The sequence below is a fragment of the Oryctolagus cuniculus genome, chromosome 3 (genome assembly GCF_964237555.1).
Source record: "Oryctolagus cuniculus chromosome 3, mOryCun1.1, whole genome shotgun sequence".
Classification (NCBI taxonomy): Eukaryota; Metazoa; Chordata; class Mammalia; order Lagomorpha; family Leporidae; genus Oryctolagus; species Oryctolagus cuniculus.
The window spans coordinates 54,484,839-54,511,899 of record NC_091434.1 but is presented as its reverse complement, the minus strand read 5'-3'; the positions used below and the strand labels follow the sequence as shown (position 1 = coordinate 54,511,899).

General features: G+C 37.8%; 1 long non-coding RNA gene across 1 annotated transcript; it reads left to right on the top strand.

The window, feature by feature from the left end:
- The first annotated feature begins 404 nt into the window (after window positions 1-404).
- LOC127491736 (uncharacterized) lies at window positions 405-27,054 on the top strand. The gene is made up of 3 exons (XR_007920627.2): window positions 405-3,962; window positions 21,425-21,504; window positions 22,118-27,054. It is a non-coding gene; the product is annotated as an uncharacterized lncRNA (long non-coding RNA).
- The last annotated feature ends 7 nt before the right edge of the window (window positions 27,055-27,061 follow it).

The following is a 27,061-nucleotide window of genomic DNA, read 5'->3' as shown; positions in this document are numbered from 1 at the left end:
GATTACTGATGCCATAAACAAGAGTGTCAATTTGTTAAGTCAACAACAGGAGTCACTGTGCACTTACTCCTCATGTAGGATCTCTGCCCTTAGTGTGCTGTACCTTGAGATTTAATGCTATAATTAGTACTCAAACAGTATTTTTCATTTTATGTTTCTGTGTGGGAGCAAACTGTTAAAATCTTTACTTAATATATGCTAAACTGATCTTCTGTAGATAAAGAGAATCGAAAATGAATCTTGATGTGAATGGAAGGGGAAAAGGAGCGGGAAAGGGGAGGGTTGCGGGTGGGAGGGACGTTATGGGGGGGAAGCCATTGTAATGCATAAGCTGTACTTTGGAAATTTATATGCATTAAATAAGTTAAAAAAAATGCAAAAACCGAGGAAACAAGAACAAGGAAGACATCATGACGCTCCCAAATGGCCATAACACTCCAATACAAGATTATGAAGATGATGAGACAGAAGAATATGGTATTCCAAACATTTATAATAAGAACACTTAGAAGTTATCAAAAACAAATGCATGAAATACAGAAATCTATATAGGACACAAAAGTCTCAGAAAATTCAAAAGAATTGAAATCATACCCTGCATCTTATTGGACCACCATGAAATGAAGCTGGAAACTAGCAACTCAGGAATCCCTAAAGCATTTGCAAACACATAGAGACTGAACAACATGCTCCTTAATGAACAGTGGGTCATAGAAGATATCAAAATAGAAATCAAAACCTTTCTGGAAGTAATTGAGGATAACAACACAACATATCAAAACTTCTGGGATATAGCAAAAGCAGTGTTAAGAGGAAAGTTTACAGCAATAGGTGCCTACATCAAGAAATTGGAAAGGCACCAAATAATTAAGAGATCAATGCATCTCAAGGATCTAGAAAAACTGCAGCAAACCAGACCCAAAACTAGTAGGAGAAGAGAAATAATTAAAATCAGAAAAAGATATAAACAGAATTGAATGCAAAAAATAGAAAAGATCAGCAAAACAGAGACCTGGTTTTTTGAAAAAAATAAACCAAATTTACAGAACATTGGCCCAACTAATTAAAAAAAGAAAAGACCCAAATCAATAAAATCACAGATGAAAAAGGGAATGTAACAACAGAAACCACAGAAATAAAGAGTCATCAGAAATTACTACAAAGAGTTGTATGCCAACAAACAGAGAAATCTATCAGAAATGGATAGAATTGAACCATGGAGACATAGAAAACCTAAACAGACCCATAACTGAGACAGAAATTGAATCAGTAATAAAGTCCCTCCCAACAAAGAAAAGCCCATGACCAGATGGATTCACTGCTGAATTCTACCAGGCATTTAAAGAAGAACTGACTCCAATTCTTCTCAAACTATTCAGAGCAATTGAAAAAGAGGGAGTCCTCCCAAATTCTTTCTATGAAGCCAGCATCACCTTAATTCCTAAGCCTGAAAAAGATGCAGCATTGAAAGAGAATTACAGACTAATATCCCTGATGAACATAGATGCAAAAATCCTCAATAAAATTCTGGCCAATAGAATGCAACAACACATCAGAAAGATCATCCACCCAGACCAAATGGGATTTATCCCTGGTATGCAGGGATGGTTCAATATTTGCAAATCAATCAATGTGATACACCACATTAACAAACTGCAGAATAAAAACCATATGGTTATCTCAATAGATTTAGAAAAAGCATTCGATAAAATACAACACCCTTTCATGATGAAAACACTAAGCAAATTGGGTATAGAAGGAACATTCCTCAATACAATCAAAACAATTTGTGAAAAACCCATGGCCAGCATCCTGTTGAATGGGGAAAACTTGGAAGCATTTCCACTGAGATCTGGTACCAGACAGGGATGCCCACTCTCACAACTGCTGCTCAATATAGTTATGGAAGTGTTAGCCAGAGCCATTAGGCAAGAAAAGATATTAAAGGAATACAAAATGGGAAGAAAGAAGTCAAATTATCCCTATTTGCAGACGATATGATTCATTATTTAGGGGATCCAAAGAACTCCACCAAGAGACTATTGGAACTCATAGAAGAATTTGGCAAAGTAGCAGGGTATAAAATCAATGCACAAAAATCAACAGCTTTTGTATACAAAGGCAATTCCATGGCTGAGAAAGAACTTCTAAGATCAATCCCTTTCACAATAGCTACAAAAGAAATCAAATACCTTGGAATAAACTTAACCAAGGACATTAAAGATCTCTATGAGGAGAATTACAAAATCTTATAGAAAGAAATAGAAGAGGAAAAACCTTCCATGCTCATGGATTCGAAGAATCAATATCATCAAAATGTCCATTCTCCCAAAAGCAATTTATGGATTTAATGTGCTACCAATCAAAATACCAAAAGACCAAAGACCTTCTTCTCAGATCTGGAAAAAATGATGCTGAAATTCATATGGAGGCACAAGAGACCTCGAATAGCTAAAGCAATCTTGTACAACAAAAACAAAGCTTGAGGCATCACAATACCACATTTCAGGACATACTTCAGGGTATACTTCAGACTTACCCCTAATGGTAGTTAGAAACATGCCAGGGGATTTAATTAAATAAAAGTTAAATAATAAATAAATAAATAAAATGGCAAAAATAGGCAAAAAAGAATATATGTATATATTCATGTATTTAAAATTCCTTTTACATGTTTATCCCATGTGTAGAAGCAAATGTCTGTTACTATCATTTTCTTGTTGCTGAAGAACAATCTTTCAAACTTCTTGAAGTACAGGTCTGAACAAAAACTAGTGCATTTTTCAGCTTTTATTTCTTTGACCAAAATATTTTGGTTGATGATCATGAATGAGACTACTATAACTCTGCATTCAGAATGTTAACTTACAGGATTTTCTTTTAATAATTTTACTGTATGGTTTTATAGATTGTTTTTCACAAGAAGTCTATTATCTATACATAATATGTAATTTTTCTGCCTCTTTTTAAAATTTTTATTTACAGTAGTTCAAAAATTTGTTTTTCTTTAACAAAGAAAGTTTAAAATAATATTGCAGCACAATTAAAATGAATGATCATCATCAATATACCAGCTTAAATTATACATCATTTACTGAAAATTATATATTTCTAAATTGCTGACAGATGATTTTAAACACTAAATGAATTTTATCCTCTAATGTACATCTATGATTTGTCTTTGTAATGTAAGGAAAAAGAAAGCAGTTACTTCTTCAGCTGTGAAGAAGTGTTCAATAAATAAGGCAAACAAAATCAATAATAAAAAATAATTACTAATTTATCAAAATAGTTGTTTATATTTAAAACAAAAACTGTAGCTAGTGGTACAGCTAGCAGCTGGTATGAGTAATGTAAACACTGGGAAATTAGGTTGTCAGCATATCAGCTATAATATAACTAAAAATATCATACTCAGATTCCCATTAAAGATGTTTGAGTTTTTCCTTTGAAATTTAATATCAAGAAAGTATTTATCTTGCTTAAGTCACTGATACCAATGACTTTTAATTCTCATTGTAAGCAGACAATTCAGAACACACCTTAGTAACAGATAGAAAGAAACATAGCAAAGCTATAAGACTAATGCAAAAATAACAATTATATTGTATTTCTTGAGGCTGCTGTGTTTGGATTGTAGAAATAGAGCACACATCAATTAGAAGCACTCAGATAATTCATAATGTTATATACACACATTTATATACACAAACATCTGATTCTCAATGATCATGAATGAGACTACTATAACAAAATTATTCTATCTTCAGAATTTGTTAGGTTTTATAGTGATGACTGAATACACAATAATCTACAAGTAAACTAAGTTTTCCAATGACATGGTATACTAGAGAAATCACACAACTTCCCAACAGTGATGGATCAACTCCCAACCTGGAATCATATTCCCATACTAATATCAAGATATAAGAGATCTGGTCATCATCTATTCATAGATTCAGGTAAGTGTCTTGAATTTACAAATGCCAATATCTGAGGACTAGTGTTTTGTTCATATTTAATCAAGATATTTATTGATTCTATTTGCATGCTACCTGATAATTTATATTGTTATATGTATATTTTATTTATATGTTAATATTTTAATAGCTAGGTACAACAGGAGAGAACTTATTATCCAATCGAGATGACAATTTTAACTTCAGAATGGTTAATAACAGCATAATGCAATATTTCTAATTAATTGCAGTCTTTCTATTTCTTAGACTGTGAAAGGGGAAAACTCCACTGAATAACAGTCAGAATAATGTCACTAGTAGCTATAAAAATTTTTCTTTTTTATTCTTACTGCTTATGAATATTCCATATCACATTATGTATTTTATATTGAATGAGCTCTCACATTAAGCAAAAAATGAGATTTTTAAAAATAAAACAATGAATTTCTGTTTAATATGTTATTTTATTCTACATAAATATGTAGAGCATTCTCTAAATATTTGTTTTATTATATATTATATATAACTATTATCTAAGGCCGGCGCCGCGGCTCAATAGGCTAATCCTCCGCCTTGCGGCGCCGGCACACCGGGTTCTAGTCCCGGTTGGGGCGCCGGATTCTGTCCCGGTTGCCCCTCTTCCAGGCCAGCTCTCTGCTGTGGCCCGGGAAGGCAGTGGAGGATGGCCCAAGTGCTTGGGCCCTGCACCCCATGGGAGACCAGGAGAAGCACCTGGCTCCTGCCTTCAGATCAGGGCGGTGCACCAGCCGTGGTGGCCATTGGAGGGTGAACCAATGGCAAAAAAAGGAAGACCTTTCTCTCTGTCTCTCTCTCACACTATCCACTCTGCCTGTCAAAAAAAAAAAAAAAAAACTATTATCTAAAGCATATTCATCTTTTGTTAAATATTATAATTTTGAATGACTTACATATTAAAATTCTCCATTATAAAAATCTCCCAATGAAATTTCTAGCATGGTAAATATAGATGGATAGAAAAGTCTTGTAAAAGCCTGCATGTTAGAACATTTTTCACCAGTTACGCAGGTGTCACTGTATGTAATGTTACATCTGAAAGGTAGGAAATATTTGTATTCAGGCACTGAAACATATGCAGCAATGAAATATGATCCTGGAGAGAAGAGGAACAGGAATGAAATAACTAACATATTCTTGCATATCAAATACATCAATGTATAAAGTGCATAATATATGACACTTCCCTTTTGGGAAGATTGTTTAAGTACATATATCTTTATCCAACATTATACATAAAATGAGCATAAATCTCTGAATAGTAAGAGAAACAAACCAGCTTAGGGCTTCGGAATGTTAGCAAAGCCATGGTGCTGAATTCAGAGAACTTTCCTTTTGCCTTACATATTCCAGAGTGGGTAAAGTTGGCAACTGAGAAATGCCAACTAGCATAAACAATAAGAGTCTCAAGCCTGCTCTTTCTAGCCAAAGGACCAAGAAAAGCACAGAAAATTTTTATGTCATAATCACTTTATACCAGCCAAACAAATGTTATGTCCATCCTTACCCCTCCTAGCAAGGACCCTGAAAAGCCTAGATTTCCACAACCACCAGGTAATGACAGAGGATCGAATTGCCTCAATAGGATTTTTATTTCTGTGAGGCAGTAATTGGCTCCCTTTCTACTGTCTCAGTGAAGATCATATGGGGAGACTGCACTAGCACTAACTGGTAATAATGACATTCTTCCTCCCTACTGTGACTGTGTTAGAAGGAAATCCGGGCTGACGCCGCGGCTCACTTGGCTAATCCTCTGCCTGTGGTGCTGGCACTCCAGGTTCTAGTCCCATTGGGGTGCCAGTTCTGTCCCGGTTGCTCCTCTTCCAGTCCAGCTCTCTGCTGTGGCCTGGGAAGGCAATGGAGGATGGCCCAAGTGCTTGTGCCCTGTACCCACATGGGAGACCAGGAGGAAGCACCTGTCTCCTGGCTTCAGATCAGCGCAGTGTGCCAGCCGTGGCGGCCATTTGGGGGGTGAATCAAAGGAAGGAAGACCTTTCTCTCTGTCTCTGTCTCACTGTCTAACTCTGCCTGTCAAAATAAATAAATAAATAAATAAATAAATAAATAAATAAATAAAAATAAAGAAGGAAATCTAGTAGAGTCAATATGTCATACCACTGGAATACATAATTTGAAATAAAGTAGGTAAATTGAATAGCCATATTCAGGAAACTGTGCAATTTTATTTATATTAGGAAGGGAATACCCAACCACAATTGGTTTCACTGAAGAACTCTACCAAATGTCAACAGAAGAATCAGTGCCAGTTCTATACACTATCTTCCAGAAAACAGAATGGAAAATTTTAAACTCCTTCTGCAAAAATAAAATTATTCTCATAATGCCCAAACTACAGACCAATATGCTGCATAAATTTAGATGAAAAAATTCTTAAAAAATCATTACCAAATAGAATTCAGCTAAACATAAAAATAATTGTACACCATGACCAAGTCATTTTTATCCCAGGGATGGAAAGAATGGTTTGATAATCAAAATCAATGTAACTTATTATGTTAACAGGTTACAGAAGAACAGACATATTATCAAACTAATTTGTGTAAAATTTTGAAAAATTTCATTAGTGATGAAAACACAAAAAATTAAGACTGGAGGGTAACTTCTACAATTTGATGAAGAGCAGAAATGAAATTAAAAAAACATACCTAAAAATACAGACACACCCTTTAAATTTTTTTTTTATATTTAATGAGGAAATACTGAATGGTTTTCCCTAAGACTAAAAAGAAAAGAGGCTTGTCTGCTTCATCATTGGCCACTAAATGTTGCACAATTTCTAGTTATTGCATAAGACAACAAAATGAAATAAAAATGCATGCATTTTGGAAAAGAATAAATAAATTGTCCTTATTTACAGATGACATGGTAGTCTACATGTTAAAAATCAAAAGGGACAAACCAAAAAAATCTTCAAAAACTAATAATTAAAGCCAACAAGTTTGTAGATCAACACATAAACAACTTTATTTTTTTTCTTGTATTTGACTTCCTTTTTTTAAACTTTTATTTAATGAATATAAATTTCCAAAGTACAGAATATGGATTAAAATGGCTTTCCCCCCTATAACTTCCCTCACACCCACAACCCTCCCCTTTCCCGCTCCTTCTCCCCTTCCATTCACATCAAGATTCATTTTCAATTCTCTTTAAATACAGAAGATCAGTTTAGCATACATTAAGTAAAGATTTCAACAGTTTGAACCCATATAGAAACACAAAGTGAAAAATACTGTTTGAACTAGTTATAGCATTAAATCACAATGTACAGTACACTAAGGACAGAGATCCTACATGAGGAGTAAGTGCACAGTGACTCCTGTTGTTGACTTAACAAATTGACACTCTTGTTTATGGCATCAGTAATCACCCTAGGCTCTAGTCATGAGTTGCCAAGGCTATGGAACCCTTTTGAGTTCACCGACTCTGATCATATTTAGACAATGTCATAGTCAAAATGGAGGTTCTCTCCTCCCTTCAGAGAAAGGTACCTCCTTCTTTGATAGCTGGTTCTTTCCACTGGGATCTCACTCGTAGAGATCTTTCATTTAGGTAGGTTTTTTTTTTTTTTTTTTTTTTTTTTTTTTTTGCCAGAGTGTCTTGACTTTTCATGCCTGAAATACTCTCATGTGATTTTCAGCAGGATCCACATGCCTTAAGGGCTGATTCTGAGGCCAGAGTGCTGTTTAGGACATCTGCCATTCTATGAGTCTGCTGTGTATCTCACTTCCCATGTTGGATCATTCTCTCTCTTTTTTATTCTATTGGTTAGTATTTGCAGACACTAGTCTTGTTTATGTGATCCCTTTGGTTCTTAGTCCTATCATTATGATCAATTGTGAAGTGAAACTGATCACTGGGACTAGTGAGATGGCATTGGTACATGCCACCTCGATGGGATTGAGTTGGAATCCCTTGCCCATTTGGGGCAAATCAACTTGAGCATGTCCCCAATTGTACATCTCTTCCATCTCTTATTACCACTCTTATATTTAATAGGGATCACTTTTCAGTTAAGTTTCAACACTTAAGAATAACTGTGTATTAATTACAGAATTCAACCAATAGTATTAAGTAGAACAACAACAAAAAAACCAACTTTAACTCTATACATTTTAGTGGGCACAAAATGGAAACTGAAATTAAAAAGCATCAATGCTCGGGCCGGCGCCGTGGCTCACTTGGTTAATCCTCCACCTGTGGTGCCAGCATCCTATATGGGTGCCAGATTCTGTCCCAGTTGCTCCTCTTCCATCCCAGCTCTCTGCTGTATCCTGGAATAGCAGTAGAAGACAGCCCAAGTGATTGGACCCCTGCACCTGGATGGGACACTGTGAAGAAGTGCCTGGCTGCTGGCTTTGGATGGGCACAGCTCTGGCCATAGCGGCCATTTGGGGAGAGAACCAACGGAAGGAAGACCTTTCTCTCTGTCTCTCTCTCTTTCACTGTCTGTATCTCTGCCTGTCAAATAAATAAATAATTTTCAGAAAAGCAGCAATGCTTAAAAGAAAATATAATGTGGTTATGTAGAGTTTACTCCAGGAAATAAGATTATTTTGATATTTAAGAATTAATTTAATTCACAGTATTAATGAAATAATGAATAAAAGTCACATGCTCAAGGTAGTAAATATTATGCACAAGATTTGAAAAATGGCAACAGCCTTTTGTGATACATGCTGTTAACAAAATAGTAAAACGAAATTAGAGATCCACCTCAATCTGAAAAAGTGACTCTAAGAACCACCTAGTATCTATATCTTCCTTAGTGGAAAAAAAAAAAAAAAACCTGAATCCTTTCCTTCTGAAATCAGGAAGACAGTAATGATCTTCACTTTTACAACTTAAACCCAAAATTATTCTGGGGGCCCTAAAGTTTACAATAAAAAATAAGTAAAATACATAACAAGGAAACGAAGAAATAATTCTTTCACAGATCCTGTGAATGTTTAAATGAAAAATTCTATGGATGGAAAAAAAAATCCAATGGCAGGCATTCTGGCACAAGGATTAAGCCGCTGCTTGAGATGCCTGCATCCCACACTGGATTGCCTGGAATTGAGGCCTGGCTAACTGGTTCTGATTCTGCTTGTTGCTAATGCCCTTGAATTTGGCTTACTGCCACCCATATTGGATACCTGGATGAAGTTCCTGACTCCTAGCTTTAAATGATTCAGTTCTGATATTGCAGGCATTTGTAAAGTGAATCAGAAGATGCAAGATCTCCCTTTCTGTTACTTAACTTTTCAAATAAATAAATTGTGAAACCATAGAACTTATAAAGTAATACGGCAAAGTCTGAGAAAAATATTAAATATGAAAACGAGTTGTAATTTTACTAACTAGTGCTAAACAATTGTAAAAGGACACATTTGTATTTCTATTTAATGTTTTCACCCACATACATACACACACACGCATACAAAATGCAGCTTGGGAAAAACTAACATAAGATCAGTAAGATCTCTACATTGTAAACTACAAATCATGAGTGATAGTGAATAAAGAAAGTTAAAGATATACTCTTGGAATAAAAGACCAATCTCACAATTGAACTAAATAAGTTAAATGCAATTCCAGTTATGCAGATTGACAAGTTCATTCTAAAAGTGATATCGAATAAGAAGAAATAATCGGAAGATTTGCTTCACCTAATTTCATGTATAAAACAGTGAAAATAAAAACTTTCTGGTATTAGTGAAAAGACATATGAAGATCAATATAATAAAATGAAATAGGCAGAAAAATGTCTACACATAAGAGTCAATTTATTTTGATAAAGGTGCCAAAACAATTCAATATAATTTATAGAGATAAGGGTCATTTTCTGCCTTATCTCACACCATGCATAAAAATTAACAGAAAATTAAGTATGTACCTATACGTGCAACCAAAACACTATCAAATTTCTAAAGTAAAATACAGGAGAAATGCATGAGATTGTAGACATTTCTTATGCTAAATAAAACATGAAACATATAAGGAAAGTCCTTGGTCAGATATTTAGCACAGTGTTTAAGCTGCTGCCGGAGATAGCCACATTCCATCTTGGAATGCCTGAGTTGGTATCCGGCCTTCAATCTCCATTGCAGCTTTATACAATGTGCATCCTGTGGTGTGGCATTGATGACTCAACTGCTTGGGACCCTGCCACTCACATGAAAGACTTTGGTAGAGCTCCTGGCTCCTGGGTTACGCATGGCGCAGCCCTGGCTGTTGCAGTTTGTCTGTCTCTTTGCCTTTCAAATAAATAAAAGAAAGAAAGAAAAACAAAGGGAGAGAGAGTGAGCTGGAGAGGAAGAAAAAGGAGAGAGGGAAGGAACGAGAGAGGAAGGAAGGGAGGGAGGGAAGGAAATTCTTCAAAAGATATTACTGACAAAAGTAATGAAAGGGTCGGGGCTGTGATGCAGCAGGTAAAGCCGCTGCCTGCAGTGCCAGCATCCCATGTGGGCACCAGTTCGAATCCTGGCTGCTTCACTTCCAATCCAGCTCTCTGTTATGGCCAACGAAAGCAGAAGATGGCCCCCACACCCGTGTGGTAGAGCTGGAGGAAGGTAGGATTGGTGCCATTGCAGCCATCTGGGAGTGAACCAGCAGATGGAAGTCTTGTCTCTCTCGCTCTCTCTGCCTCTGCCTCTCTGTAAATCTGCCTTTCAAATAAATAAATAAATCTTAAAAATAATGTAATGCAGAGACTGGTTCGCTGATAGTTATTGGGGTAGTAAATTAGGACATTGGGCCAAACCAAAAGAAACAATCAGGTATTTGCTCACTTACTGTGTATATTACAATTAAAAAAAAAAAAAAAAAAAAAACGGGCTGAGCACCGTAAAAAGAAAAGAGGCCTATTTAGCCCCCAGTTTTGGAGACTGAAAGTCCATGATCAAAAGCCCCGAATCCTTGGCTGCTCAGAGGTAGCAGAGAAGCAGAGAGGGAAGTAGCTATGTACAGGAGGGGCCAAGACCACTGGGTGGCTCCACTTTCAAACAAGCCGCTCTTGCAGAGATCACCCCCTCAGGAGTCCAGCATTAATCCCTCTACAGTGACTCCCCGGTGACCTAATCACTTTCTGCTGGGCCCCAGCTCTGAAAGGTTCTGCACCCCAACAGAGCACACTGAGGACTTTGCTTCCAGTACATGAGTCTTTGGAGAAAAAAACCCAATCCAAACAGTAGCATTGTGTATTTTCTGTTAGAGCTGCTATAACAACCAGGCACCACATACTGAGTCGCCAAACAACAGAAATTTATTTTCTCACAGTTATGGAGGCCAGGAGTCTAAGATCAAGGTACTGTCAGGATTGTTTTGTCTAACGCCACTTTTTTTTTATTTGACAGAGTTAGACAGAGAGAGACAGAGAAAAAGGTCCTCCTTTTTCACCCCCAAAATGGCTGCTCTGGCCTGTGCTGTGCCGATCTGAAGCCAGGAGCCAGGTGCTTCCTCCTGGTCTTCCATGCAGTGCAGGGTGCACTTGGGCCATCCTCCACTGCCTTCTCGGGCTGTAGCAGAGAGCTGGACTATAACCGGTGCCCATATGGGATGCTGGTGCAGCAGGCGGAGGACTACACAAGTGAGCCATGGCGCCGGCCCCTAAGGCCACTTTCTACCAACCTGGTAGCCTGATGGCTGTCTTTCCCTTTGTCTTCACACAGCATCCCTCTGCTGTGTGTCTGGATCCTAATCTCCTCTTATAAGAATACCTGTCACACTAGAGGAAGGCCGACTTCAATGATTTCATTTAACCTTGATTACCTCATTAAAAAAGCAATCTTCAAAGTACATTCACATTCTGAGGTATTGTGGGTGAGAACTTCAACATATGAATGATGGAGCTGAAGATATATAATTCAGCCCATAACACTGTAACAACTGCAGGCAAGAATCAAGAGAAAGAGAAAGAGAAAGAGAAAGAGAAAGAGAAAGAGAAAGAGAAAGAGAAAGAGAAAGAGAAAGAGAAAGAGAAAGAGAAGAAAAGAAGAGAAAGAAAGAGAGAGAGAGAACTTCTCTAATATTTTGTTTTCCCACACAGAATGGTATTGGGAAAGGGTCATTCAGATGTTTGGTGCAAGGAACTGGGATCATCTTGTGACTGATAATCCTTAAAAACAGGTAAAAACCACCCTGCCCTTTTGTAGGATCCAGGTGGCCAGGAGCAAAGAGGGTGATTTGCAATGAGTAGAAAAGTACTGAGTGGAGACAAGTGTCTTAGTCAAAGGCTTCTGATAAGGAGATTTCAGTGGAAACACCTGAAAAGTGTGTCAGCCACTGTCTCCAGGTAGTAAGGTCTCCTGAGCTCTATATGGCCTGCCCAGGGATGGGGGCCACGTCTTATTCTACAACTACCTCTACATTTAAAACATCAAAAATAAGTGTTCACGAATATAATGTAATAAATAGAAATCTGTTTTTAAATTTATTAAGAATGCATAATATAAAAGCAATTAAATTTAAATTGACGGAACACAAATAAGGGAATGATGGATATAAAGACTACCTCAACAAGAACAAGCAAAGACTCTTCAGAATTTCCTACTTAGCAAAAAGAGTCAGCCAACTCCCTTGAATTTGGCAAAGATTCAGTTGGAATTGGAAGATCGGATACACTTCATGTGGAAAAAGGGGAGCTGGCATTGTGGCGTGTTGGATAAAGCCACTAGCTGCAACACCAGCATCCCATGTAGGCACTGGTTTGTTTCAGGGTACTCCACTTCTGATCCAGCTCCCTGCTGATGGCCTGGGAAAAGCAGCAGAAGATGACACAAGTATTTGGTCCCCTGCCACCCAGAAGGGAGACCAGCGTGAAGCTCCTGGCTCCCGGTTTCAGCCTGGCACAGCCCTGGCCATTATTGCCATCCTGGGAATGAACCAGTGGATGGAAGATCTCTCTCTGTCTCTGTCTCTCCCTTTCTCTCTGTAACTCTTACTAATAAATACATATAAAATATATACATATGGAAAGAGGAAGGCTTCAAGGTCCGTGGATTAAAGTCTCCTGTCATAGAGAAGCTGTAAGCAGGCAAACGAGAAGACTATCCTATAAAATTGGATGTGGAAATATATTATTTTGCATTTTTCTAGAAACAAGTGTTTATATATGGAATAGAAAGTAGAAATAAGCCAAATATAATTAGAATAAAAATGTTCAAAGAACATAAAGCTGAGTGCAATACATGTGAATGTGCCACGAAAACACAGAGAAAGAAAATTCAAAACCTAGAATTTTCTGGGGGACAATGTATGGCAATGCAAGTCACAGATAGGGTATAACATAAGAGAAGCAGATTGGAGACCCAAATGACAAATTATAATTATTTAATATGTTTTTAAATATATCCTGTAATAGCACATTAAAAAGAAGGCATATATTCCAAAGAATTGGTAAAATGCATGATGTGAGAATAAACAAAAGTTTCAGCTATTTCTCAGCCAGGATAAAAATAGATTTCAATTACATTGTTCTCTTGAAAGAACGAAGAATATAAAATGTTAGAGAAAACAAAGACAAGACTGAATTTAAATACTAAAAGATGCTTCTGATGGTCTAGCATTTCGATATGATCATTAGTAGTCTTTGAAATGAGGCTGCTCAAGGTCAAATCCTATATCTGCCACTTATAAGTAGTCAGTATGTAGAATATTACCAGAACACCTTGTTAAAATAACTCTGGAGTCAATACATGAAAGGAATGAGGGAAAAGTCACAAGGAGAGGTAGAGTGCCATGGTTTGAATATGGTTTACCCTATGTAAACGCATTTGTGTTCACATCCTGAGGGTGGAACCCTGATGAATGAATTAATATGTCTGAGTTTGGATCATGTTTTTGTGCCCAAGAGAAAATTACTTACACTCTCTGTCTTCATCTTTAAATTAGAGTAAAAGTGGTGCCTATAGCAAAATGGTTTTTTGAGAATTAGTATGTGCAAATGCTTAGGGACATGCCTAGAATTTAATAAACATGAATCAATGTCCATTTCCCCTTACTGTCCTTCTCATTTCCCTCCCTCATCTCTTCCCTCTTGCTCATCCCTCTTCTCCCCTTCTCCTTCTCCTTCTCCTTTTCCATCTTCCTATTAATGAAAGAAAAAAAGAAGGAAAGAAAATATGATTTTATTGTCCAAACATCAATGTGATCCTGAAGGAATACTTAAAAGTCCAAATTCAACAAGAATTCTGTCACTGGGCATTGTTCCTCAGCACCATGTGGGGAGTTCTTGGGTCAGGGAGCTCTCCAGGCAGCAGGAGCTTGAGGTCTTTATAGATTCAGGGCTCATCTTATGTTTGACTACCAGTTATTTTGTGGGTAAAACTATAGGCTATATATAAACAATCAGACATGGAAATATTCCTCTATTTTAGTGGTAAAAAAAGTTTTTACTTTAAAACAATGAGGAAAAAAAAAAAAAAAAAACAGGGCGGGTGTTTGGCCTAGCAGCTAAGCAACTGGTTTGGAACATCCATCCCATATTTCCTGGGTTGAAGTCCTGGCTCCACTACCAATTCCAGCTTCCTGCTTATGTGTACCCTGAGAGGTAGCAAATGATAGCTCAAGAATTTGAGTTCCTGACACTGACACCTATACCACAGCCCTGCACTGAGTTCCTGCTCTCACCTTCTACCCTGGTCCTGTACCAGTTTTTGCAGGCATATGAGGAGTGAAGCAATGGATAGCAGCATGTTCTCTCCTCTCCCTCTCCCCATACACATCTCTGCCTCTTAAAACAGCACAAAAAGAATAAAAATACACTTTTCATTAAAGCAACCACTTTTTAATATTAAGAAAATCACAAATTTCCCTGCATCCTCTCTTTTTAATTTTTCAAAAATATTTGATGGACACATAGTAATTATACATATTTCTAGGGTACAGCATAGTATTTAAATATATGTATAAATTGTGTAATGATCAGACCCTTGTCTTATGCATCACTCAGAATATTTATCATTTCTTTGTCAACATTCAAAATCTTCTCTACCAGCTCTTCTGAAATATATAATTTTTGTCAACAACTATTATCCTACTGTGCAATAGAACATTAGTAGCTACTCTTACTATCCATTTGCAACCCTATACCTGTTAACCATCCTCTTTCCATCTACCCACCAGCCTCAGGTAACCACTATTATGTGCCACTTAAAATGTGTTTACTTACATGTAATGCATATATATTTTATGGGGTGCAATGTAATATTCCAATGCATACATACAGCATAAACTAACCAAATCAGGCAATTAGCATTTTCATTTCTGCGCCATTTCTTCATATTTGGGTCCTGTATTTCCTCTCTTCCAGTTAGTTTAATGGTAAATAATGCTTTGTTACAAACTATAGCCACCGCACTGTGCTGTGGAAAACAAGATCCTATTACTTCTGTCTCCCTGCATTTTGTTTCCCGTTTTTCAATCTCCCTCAATGGATGTGGAAATTTCTGAGTTTGGCTGCTGACAGGCTTTTAAGCTAATGGGTCCCAGCCTACTACGAAGAAATAAGCAACATAGTGCCGATATACAGAGGCCATCTATGTTTCATTTATGAAAGATAGCCTGTATATTTACAATGTGCTATGTTTAGTTCAGAGCCAATTGAATAGTCACAGATTCGGAAATAACAAGGTCCCTAAAAGCAGGTTCCAGAAGGAGTTCTCACAGAGAACAGAGAGGTCTGCTCTTCCATGCAGGATGAAAAGGAATATGGACAACGAGAAATACTGCCATTGCTGGTATAAGAAACTGAGAGCAGATCATTTATCACCTTGGCACAGGGTTTTGGTTACAAAGGCAAAACTGATTAGAGGACTAAAAATAGAAACCTCTCCCCTCTTCAACTTCACAAAAGACCCATAAACCAAGTTTCCACAACCTGTCATCATTTGTAGATTAAGAATGACAGACTGAGCATTTTTTTTTTTTTTTTTTTTTTTTTTTTTTTTTTTGCCTAAGGAGATTGAATATTTCCTTAAGAGATTCTTGAACTTATTTATTGTGGATCCTAAGACTGTGTTTTCTATTGATTTTCTTCACCTGCTATTCAGGAAAAGAGCTGAGGAGGGCTCACGAGAACAGAATCACTTAGAGGAAAAAATATTGCCTTTCATCTGCACAAATGGGTGGTTGCTTGATGATTCCAGCAGACCGTCTATACATTAATTTGGGGGGATTTTGGTATGGGGAAATGCAGCTCTGGTTCTGTATTATATATACGACACCACTATGGTTTCTTTTATTTTCCTTAGTGTTCAAATCTGCTTTCCTTTAAATTCCTAAAAGCAATTTATAATCCGATAAATTCAACTATAAGTATAGTAATATGGGTTACCATTAGGTATTTTTATAATAAATCTTTGTTTAACTCTCAGTTGAGTTTAATTTTGATAAGTAAATTTGTGTAAATATCTACTAATGTTTACAAACTTAGTTTGTAAACAACATTTGAAAATTTATTGTATTTCTCTCAACTATTTGAAATATCTGCTTCCAAATGTAGTCAAATTTCTAGTGTTTAAGAAACACTTTACTTATAACAAACCAGATGGAATAAAAGAAAAAAATTCCTAAGTACTGAAATAAATATGAAGATAGGCATATTATCATAAGATTTGTTACTATAACTTTTAAAAAAATTAAGCAAAGTATTAATGTTACACACTTTTATAAACATGTGTACATGCAAGCAGTCATGCACAAGCATGCAGACCTACAGAGGATTATAAATACAGGAGACAACATTAAACATAAATATGTAAAATACTTAAATGATAAACTCTTCGCATAGACACATCCCACTTTCTCTCATTTCCGTATCTACTCACTGTAACATCACATTCAAGGCCGGCGCTGTGGCTCACTAGGGTAATCCTCCACCTTGTGGCGCCGGCACACTGGGTTCTAGTCCCGGTCGGGGCACCGGATTCTGTCCCGGTTGCTCCTCTTCCAGGCCAGCTCTCTGCTGTGGCCAGGGAGTGCAGTAGAGGATGGCCCAAGTCCTTGGGCCCTGCACCCCATGGGATACCAGGAGAAGCACCTGGCTCCTGCCATCGGATCAGTGCAGTGCGCCGACCACAGCGTGCAGGCCGCGGTGGCCATTGGAGGGTGAACCAAGGGCAAAAGGAAGACCTTTCTCTCTGTCTCACTCTCTCACTCTGCCTGTCAAAAAATAAATAAATAAATAATAAATTTTAAAAAATCACATTCAAACCATTCATACATGACCATATGAACACAGACACAAAAAGTACACATGAAAGCTTATTTACATGTACACATATCAGTAGAATTAGAATGCACTTAAAATATTCCTGGAACAACATTTACTGTAAAATATTATTGTCATGTTAATATATTCTATGCTTTAGGGCCGGCGCGATGGCTGACTTGGTTAATCCTCTGCCTGCAGCACTGGCATCCCATATGGGTGCCGGTTCTAGTCCCGGCTGCTCCTCTTCCAGTCCAGCTCTCTGCTGTGGCCCAGGAAGGCAGTGGAGGATGGCCCAAGTCCTTGGGCTCCTGCACCCACATGGGAGACCAGGAGGAAGCACCTGGCTCCTGGCTTCGGATCGGCGCCGTGCACCAGCCATAGCAGCCATTTGGGGAGTGAATCAACGGAAGGAAGACCTTTCTCTCTGTCTCTCTCTTTCACTGTCTATAACTCTACCTGTCAAATATATATATATATATATATGCTTTAAGTAAAATGTGACCTAATAAATATTAAAATATTTGTAACAACTTGGTTCCTTCATTCAGTGCTGCAGTGTATACTATTCACAGAAAGAACCCTTACAGGTTAGCAACTGTATAGCAGTTTTGTTCTCTTTTCTTCCAAATATATTTTGGGATGAAGATTTGCTCCAAATCCTTAAGGAATCAGAATAAAAACTGTAATCCTCCAATTGTATGTCACAAAAAATGAAAATTTTCCAATATTTTATGATTATTTCAGGCTTTCTTCCCTTTATTTATTCCCATCAGAATTGACTCTGAAATTTACACAAGATTTTCACTAATTTTCATTGAGACGCAAACACTAGCTGAAAAATTACACTTCAAGACAGCAGCTGAGTTGTATATTCATAAGTAATGAAATTTGCAAAATGAAACAAACAAAAAAAAGAACCTAATTGTAAGAAATAGCTGACAGGGGCCCATGCTGTGGTATGGCTAAGCCTCCACCTGCAGCACCAGCATCTCATACGGTCACCAGTTTGTGTCCTGGCTGCTCTTCTTATGATCCAGCTCCTTGCTAGTATCCCTGGGAAAGCAGCAGATGATCCAAGTGCTTGTGTCCCTGCACCTGCATGGGAGACCTAGAATATGCTCCTGGCTGCTGGCTTCAGATCTGCCCAGTTCCAGCCATTGTTGCCATTTGGGAAGTGAACCAGTGGTTTGAATAAGTTTCTGTCTTTCCCTCTCTCTGTATGAAACTCTAACTCAAATAAATAAATAAAATCTTAAGAAAAAAATAGCTGACCCATTTCTCAAAATAGAATCTCATGGTAGCAACCTTCAGAAAAAGAAATATTTCTGTAGTACTATATATATATATAAACATAAATTTCCAATACATTAAAATATGTGTATTTCAGAAATTAATATGAATATGCAGTATGTTTAAATTCACCTTAATATTAACATTGAAATATGTTCTAATTCATCAACAAACTTATATTTTCTTTCCAATATGAATTCATAATTATAACAACCATAGTTCAAATGTGGTTTATGTTTCCAACCAAGAAAGTGAGTAGTTTGTATAATTGAATCATAAATTGCATCCATTATACCTGGACTTTACATCTTTATCCTTCAAAAGAGTTCTAAATCCTTAATTGCATCCTATAGTATTTTATAAAATAGCTTTGTTTTACAGATTTATTGTGCAATTATTTCAGAACAATACGAGGACACAGAGACTTCACATTCATTTTATAAGCCTATTTTTCTTTCCATGATTGGTTAGGGAACTGTTCATATTTATCTGACTATTTGATACTACAATAATTTAATTGAAGCTTTAAAATCTCACAGCAGTCCCTTATAAAGAAACTTAATTTTAATATTTTTGGTAGACGTGGAGGTTTATCACTAAGTTCTCCTAATCAAGGAACTGTTTCACTGCCCAACAGTGGAGAAGAAAGCCAGCAGACAGTCTCCAGCTCTTTCCTTCAGAGCCTGCCTCACCTACAGTGAGCTGGCCTCAGATTTGTGTTTTTCACAGGCAACCTGAGTCCAGTGACTGAGAAAGGTGAGGATCTTGAGAATAGGAAAGCCTGATCCTTTTGGCTCAAAAGGATATTGTTTGTGAGCAATGTTCTCCTGAGCTCTTCCTGCCAGGTGGACCAAAGCTTTTCCTAAGACTTCCTCACATTTGAATCTCCTTTTACACAAAGCCAATTCTAACAACATCAGCTTCAGTTAGGACATTTTAAATATGCAGTTTCTTGGGCTTGTCCCAGAATGCTTGGATTGGATAACCTAGGAGTAGATATCTGCAATTTCTGTTTTAACAGTGCTCTGAGTTTATCTGATAGATGTGAAGTCTGAGAAACACTGATAATACTCCTCTCTTCCCATGATGAATGCTAGTTACCACCTAGTAGATTCCTTGCAGCCCGTCTCTTTCTCAGAACATAGAACAATCTTGCACCAGTGTCTACTTGGATCAATACTCTTAATATCAACCTATAATATCAAATATGTGATATTTTTAAGAGCTTACAGGACTTTCAGTGTACTCAGAACTTTAATATCTTGAAAGTATTACAACAAGAGAGCATTTACTTATCTTTAGCATTTGCAGCAGCTCCTTTGCCAGTGGAGATTTGTGTCCTCTGGTACTTGTCATTGGGAAGATTAGAAGACTGGAGCTAAGAAGAGCTTCCAGGTCCTTGGTCTGGGGATGGCTCTCTGGTTAGGACAGCGAGGTGCAGAATCCAGTTTCTTTTGACACACTCAGCTGGTATGTGTCACTCCTACTGGGATGTGAGTAACAGGCCAGAAGCATGCATCCAGGAGTTAGAGACTCAGACGCATCAAGTTGTCTACACCTGTACCCTACACTCAGCACAAACTACAGCTCCTCACCAAGGTCGAGCACCAGCTGCATCATGTCCCCTTCCCCAGGACAAGTAACACCACCGCTCCCCTTTGGTTTCCCCACCCAAGGGGGTAGGGACCTCTGGACAGCTTCAACCTCTAGTTCCCTCAGTATCCCTTTAATCCTCTTTTAGACTTCATCAATAATAACAATTCCTTTTAAATCTTTCCTGTTTTGTTTTTGGCCAAACCGTGAGTGATACATGATGTTTTCTCTGAATAGAAGATGGAGTGTTCTCATTTCTTATATTTAAAGATTTCTTTAGTGTATAAATATAAATATTATAAAGACAGAATGTAAAAGAGATGTAGCAGCATGAGAGCATAAGCCAAATCCTACATAAATACTACACTGAAATCAATTTTTAAAACCCACTTTTAACAAAATTACAAAGTTTTAAGTAGTAATCTTTTTCACAGTACATATACATACATAGGCCACAAGTTTCACAGAGTATTTTCATCTACATCTAATAAACAATCGGTTACATCATAAATTGAAAGTTACATTGTGTAAGTACTCATCCATTAAAGTTGTGCAGTTTTTCTTTTAAAACATACATTATATATTCTGTAAAAACCTTGAGATTGAGCACAACATTTAGCTCAATATTATGGACAATTCCAAATAATACAAAATTATTGATATATACCCCATTGAAGGCACTATTGTTTCCCCAAGCTGCCTCCATTTCCAGGGAACCCTGCCTGCTTGCATGTAAGCCCTTGGGTAATACTCTCCCTTGAATACAGACTGGACTTACTGAGACACCTCTGCTGAAATGAATATGGCAGAAGCTAAGAAATGTCACCTTTGATATCAGATCATAAAAAGACTGTGGTCTGTGGTCTTGTTCCTCTCTCTCTCTGTGTCTCTCTCTGTCTCTCTCTCTGCCTTCCTGCCTCCCTCCCTTCCTCTGCCTCCTGTATTGCTATCTGAGGCGAATCAGCAGACATGACAGGCATCCACTGATATGTTGTGAGGTGGTTCAAATCACTACACCTGGATTCAGAGCTGGATTCAGGCATGCCAAGACTATGAGTATAAGCTGGGAAGTGAATCCTACCTTAGTTGAAACATGAATTGACTGCAGTCACAGCTAACACTTTGATGCCAAAGGCAAAAATATCTGGTATAGCTGCTCCTGGTTTCTTGACACCCAGAAATTGAGATTATAAATGTTTTCTGTTTTCAGCCACTAAGTTTTAGAGTAATTATTAAGCAGAAGATCATTACTCACATAATTTATTTTGTGTCTGATTATGGGGATTGTCAATATAAAATCCTAAAATATGAAAATGGCTTTGAATTTGAGCAGAGCGTCTTGAGGGGAGAAAGGAGAAAATGAAAGTACCTTCAACAGACTGTGTGGAATTTGGGACCTCAAGTGTGCTGCAGGTGAGTCCATCAGAGAGTGAAAAAAATCTCTTTGAAAACTAGAAGAGGCTTGTTATTTCATTGCAAAAACATTATACATACTGAAGTGCAGTGCGTTAAAAATGGAAAATGTGCCTGTTGAACTTAGTCATAGCACTGAGACGATATATAAGAAAAATAAATAAATCTTTAAAAAAAGTTTTGTCATCAAGCTTATTACTGAATTATAGATATATGAGCATAGATTGGTGGCACAAAATAGAGAATTCAGAAACAAGCTTACATGTATATATATAGCCAATACAATTTTAACAAAGGTGATAAGGAAAATCAGTGAAAACAATGATAGTCTTTTTTTAAAACAAAGTCATTTATTTAGCTATTTCAAACACAGATTGACAAAGAAAGACAGAAACACAAAGAGAAAATATAATTTTTAAAAAAGATTTATTAATTTATTTTAAAAGTCTGAGTTACAGAAAGAGATGGAGAGACAGATATATATATATATCTTCCATCTGCTAGTTTACATCTCAGATGGCTGCAAAGGCCAGCGCTGAGTCAGCCTCAATCCAGAGACAAGAACTTCATCCAGAACTCTCATAAGGGTGGCCATCTTCTGTTGCTTTCCCAGGCCACTAGCAGAGAGCTGAGTAGGAAGTTGAGCATCTGGGACAGGAACCAGCACCCATATGGGATGCCTGCATTGCAGGTGGCAGCTTTACCCTCTATACCACATCGGCCCCTGGATGGCAAAGCTTAAAATCAGGTAGGTATATCTTTCAATTTCATTTCTCTTTATCATATTATTCTCCCATTTTTAGGTCCTTCACATTTCCTTCTCAAATATTTTATCATCTTGTCAATTTCTGATATAAAAAGTCTCACAGAGATTTTGATGGAATCTGGTATTTGCAATGTTTGTATCTTTTTTGTGAAATATTAATAATTTATGGAGAAAATGTCTTTCAAAGGTGGTTATGCTAGGAAAATATATATCATTAGACACTAATATGACTGTGAAGAAATATTTTGGCCATTTTTTTAATCAATTAGTAATTTCCTTTATTAAAATACATAGATCCTACAGTAATTATTCTCAAATATAAAAAGTACAATATTCCCTACCTCCTTTTTGTGTCTATCTAAATTTACATCATTAAAATGTTTTCCTCAATAGATTACAAGTGAAAATTAAAATGTTGGTGCAAATTAAAAAGACTGCTATAATAAGCAAAGCACAGACCCTTCTTAGATTTCTTATTAATCAATGTGACATCAACACATTTTGTATTATTATTTTCATTATAAATATAATTAGCACGTTTATTCTTCTCACATACACTACTTAATGAACTTGATCACACAATTTTCAAGAGAGAAAAAATGTATAGTTCTGTGATGAAAAGACAAGTTTCCTTTAACACTTTTTCCTTGTAACAGGCTCGAAAGTGCAATGTAATTCTTACAAGTGTATTTAAATTATAGCATACCAATTTAATTAAACATAAAAAATTAAAACTGACTTCTAGATTCAAATAAATGAACCATTATTGAAAGTCACAACAGACCTACCATCTCTTTTGGTCCACATTTATCAATATATAGCTTTAAATACTAGACATTTGGTCCTTAATGGCTGGAATGACAACAGGAAATCAGGTAGAGCAGAACCTCAGCGGATTGAGAAAGGACCTAGAAACATCTCAGTCTGGCACTGTTCCTACTAAAGGAACTAATCAAGGCAGACAGGGGTTCCCAGGGAACTGGAAGAAGTCAGTGTTTAGAGTTATGCTAGCGTGTCTATGGATCTCCAGTTGATCAACCTAGGAGATTCAATAAGGTAATCATCTCTTGTATATGTGGTGTCACTAGACTGACTCATTTATCTGGAACTCCAACTACTTTTTGTTATAACCATGGCAACTAACAAATTTCACAGTCCTCATTTCTTAGCTAAATCATCATAGTAGGTTCCTAAGTACCATTTACTTGTATTTCTGAGGTCCATTTTGTATTCATAAACCATAGAGTGAGTACCTTTAAATCAAAACAGAAACCCAAAAAAAGAAATCCACACACCTACAGTCAGCTTATCTTTGACAAAGTTGCTTTAAAAAAGCTATAGAAAAAAGAGTATTCTCTTCAAAAAATGATGCTGATAAAACTGAATATCCATATACAGATATTTGACTAAAGACCCTACCCTCTCAAGGTATACAGAAAATCAACTCAAAATGGAGCAAATATTTAGATGTAAGACTTGAAACTATGAAACTACAAGAAGAAAACATAAAGAAAACACTTCAAGGGGTCAGCGCTATAGCATAGTGGGTAAAGCCACCACCTGTGGTGCCAGCATCCCATATGGCTACTGCTCCACTTCTGATTTCAGCTCTTTGCTGATGGCCTGGGAAAGCAGTGGAAAATGACCCAAGTGTTTGGGCCCCTGAACCCATTTGGGAGACCCAGAAGAAGTTCCTAGATACTAGCTTCAGGTCGGCTCAGCTCTAGCCGTTGTGGCCATTTGGGGAGCAAACCAGCACATAGAAGTCCTTTCTCTCTGTCTCTCCCTCTCTCTGTCTGTAACTCTACCTCTTGAATAAATAAATCTTAAAAAAAAACAAACAAAACACTTTGATGGGGCCGGCGCCATGGCTCACTTGGTTAATCCTCCGCCTGCAGCACCAGCATCCCATATGGGCATCGGTTCCAGTCCCGGTTGCTCCTCATCCAGTCAAGCTCTGTGCTGTTGCCTGGGAGAGCAATGGAGGATGGCTCAAGTGCTTGGGCCCCTGCACCTGCATGGGAGACCAGAGGGAAGCACCTGGCTGCTGGTTGTGGACAGGTGTAGTTCCGGCCATAGTGGTCATTGGGGGAGTGAACCAATAGAGGGAAGATCTTTCTCTCTGTCTCTCTCTCTCTCTCACTGTCTAACTCTATCTGTCAAACAAATAAATAAATAAATAAATAAACAATTTGGGGATCAGGAAAAATGGCAGAGTAGGGAACAGCACAGTTCACAATGCTAGGAAGAAATAGTGTGGAGAATATGGTGTAGGAGGTACACACTTGGCAAAGAAGTGGAGAGAAAACCACCCAGGAAGCCCCATGGGAGGGGTAGAAATGGCTTGAACTTGTGTGAACCCACAATCCAGCTGAGAGAAGGCTGGCACCATTTTAAAATAGGACTACGACTATTGAAGGCTGCAGGCATGAACATAACAGCTCACTGAAATAAGACAGCACTGAGCACAGCACTGACAGCAGTGACGTGCAGATATTAGGCCAGGGACTATAGTGTGCTGTTGTGATCCAGAGCTATAAGTACAGGGAATGGTCCTGTAGCACCAATGCCTCAGAGCTCAGTGGGAAGATGGCCATCATTATGAAAGAATGAGAAGGCAGAAATACATAAGAAATCCAAAGTAAACAATAGGAATATTTATGGAAAATGGCAGAGCCAAGTCTTACTTACCAATAGTCACCTTGAATGTAAATGGTTTTAATTCTATAGTTAAGATACAGACTGTCTGAATGGATTGAAAAATAAGACCCAACTATTAGCTGCTTATAAGAAAAACATCTCACCAACAAAGATGCACACAGACTGAAAACGATAGTCCCCACTAACAGAAACCAAAAAAAAGAGCTGGCGTTGCCATCAAAATATCAGACAAAATAGGCCTTAACATAACAGCTGTTAAAAGAGATGAAGAAGGTACTATGTAATGATTAAGGGATCAATCCAACAGGAAAATGTAACTATAATAAATATATATGCACCCAATTACAGGGCACCTGGCTACTTAAAAAATGTTAATAATGTTAATAGACCTAAAGGGAGAAATAGACTTCAATACAGTAGTAATAGAGGACTTCAATACCACACTTTCAGCAATGGACAGAGTAACCAGACAGAAAATCAACAAGAAACAACAGAGTTAATCAACTCTATAGACCAAAAGGACCTAACAGATATCTATAGAACCTTTCACCCAACACTGGCATAATACACATTCTTCTCATCAGTACATGGAACGTTCTCTAGCATAGACCATATGCTAGGCCACAAAGCAATTCTCAGCAAATTCAAAAAACTGAAATCATTCCATGCATCTTCTCAGACCACAATGGAATAAAGTTAGAAATCAGCAAGTCAAGAATCTGTAGAACATACATAAACACATGGAGACTGAGCAACATGCTCCTGAATGAATAGTGGATCATAGAAGAAATGAAAGATTTCTGAAAATGAAGATGACAATACATCATATCAAAACCTATGGGATACACAAAAGCAGTGGTAAGAGGGAAATTCAGGGCTGGCGCTGTGACAGAACAGGTAAAGCTGTAGCCTGCAGTGCTGGCATCTCATATGGGCATGGGTTCGAGTCTCGGCTGCTCCACTTTCAATCCAGCTCTCTGCTATTGTTGCTGTAGATTCGTTCTGAGAGGAGTGCTGTGGGGACAAGAGGCGCGGAGTCATCCCACAGCCACCAGGAGTAGGTGAAAGTGGGCTAGAGGTGAGCAGCCCATAGACTCGTTTATTTCAGTTGGTGCAGCAGCTTATATAGCAGAGGCAACCAATCCAATCAAGGGGCAGTTTATGCCCTAACCAATCACAGCCTGTTGCCAGGCAGGCTCTGTTGCTAGGTGGTTTCCCAGGTGGTTTCTGAAGCCATTCCTGAGTAACTGATGTTGGCTTGCCAGCAGCCATCTTGACATGGCCTTCTCATTCCATCACATGCTATGGCCTGGTAAAGCAGTAGAAGATGGCCCAAGACCTTGGGCCCCTGCACCCACATGGGAAGCCTGGAAGAAGCTCTAGGCTCCTGGCTTCAGATTGGCGCAGCTCTGATCATTGTGGCCAATTGGGGAGTAAACCAGCAGCTGGAAGACCTCTCTCTCTCTCTGCCTCTCCTTCTCTCTATGTAACTTTGACTTTCTTTTTTTATTTTTTTAATCCTAAGAGTGCATTAGATCTTAAAAAAAAATTTAATATATGCCATTCTTTTGGATAGTTGCTATTTTCAAGACATTTTGCTAAATGGTCTTGATATGCAATTTCATATTCACAACAATGCTGAGGTTGGCATTGTTATTGTATTTCTTTGATTCTAAAATACTACTGATGGCAAGATATACTGTCTGTGGGGAGCAGGGCCCTGTGGGGAGCAGGGCCCGTCTCCCGCAACATGGTGAAATAAGTACTGAGACTATCAAGACTAGACTAGACTATTGAGACTAACTCTATGTGCCTGATCTCCCACCATATGGCGCTGAGAGGGAGTAAACAAATCTTACACAGCTGCTTCGTCAATTAGCTGATTCCTGATCCAACCTCTGATTGGAGGAGAACAGCGTGCTCAGCATGTGGGCAGCAGAGCACGGATTGGTGAGAGAGGACTATAAAGGTGAGATAGAAGCGGCGCGGGGGAATTCGCTTATGCGCCACGAGGCGCCGCAGACATCTCACACCATGTGCCGAAAGAATAACAAGAATGCGAACACACACCAAGTAGAATGTGGTTAGAATGCTGTTAGCACAGGAGCAAACTTGAGCGCACAACGCAGA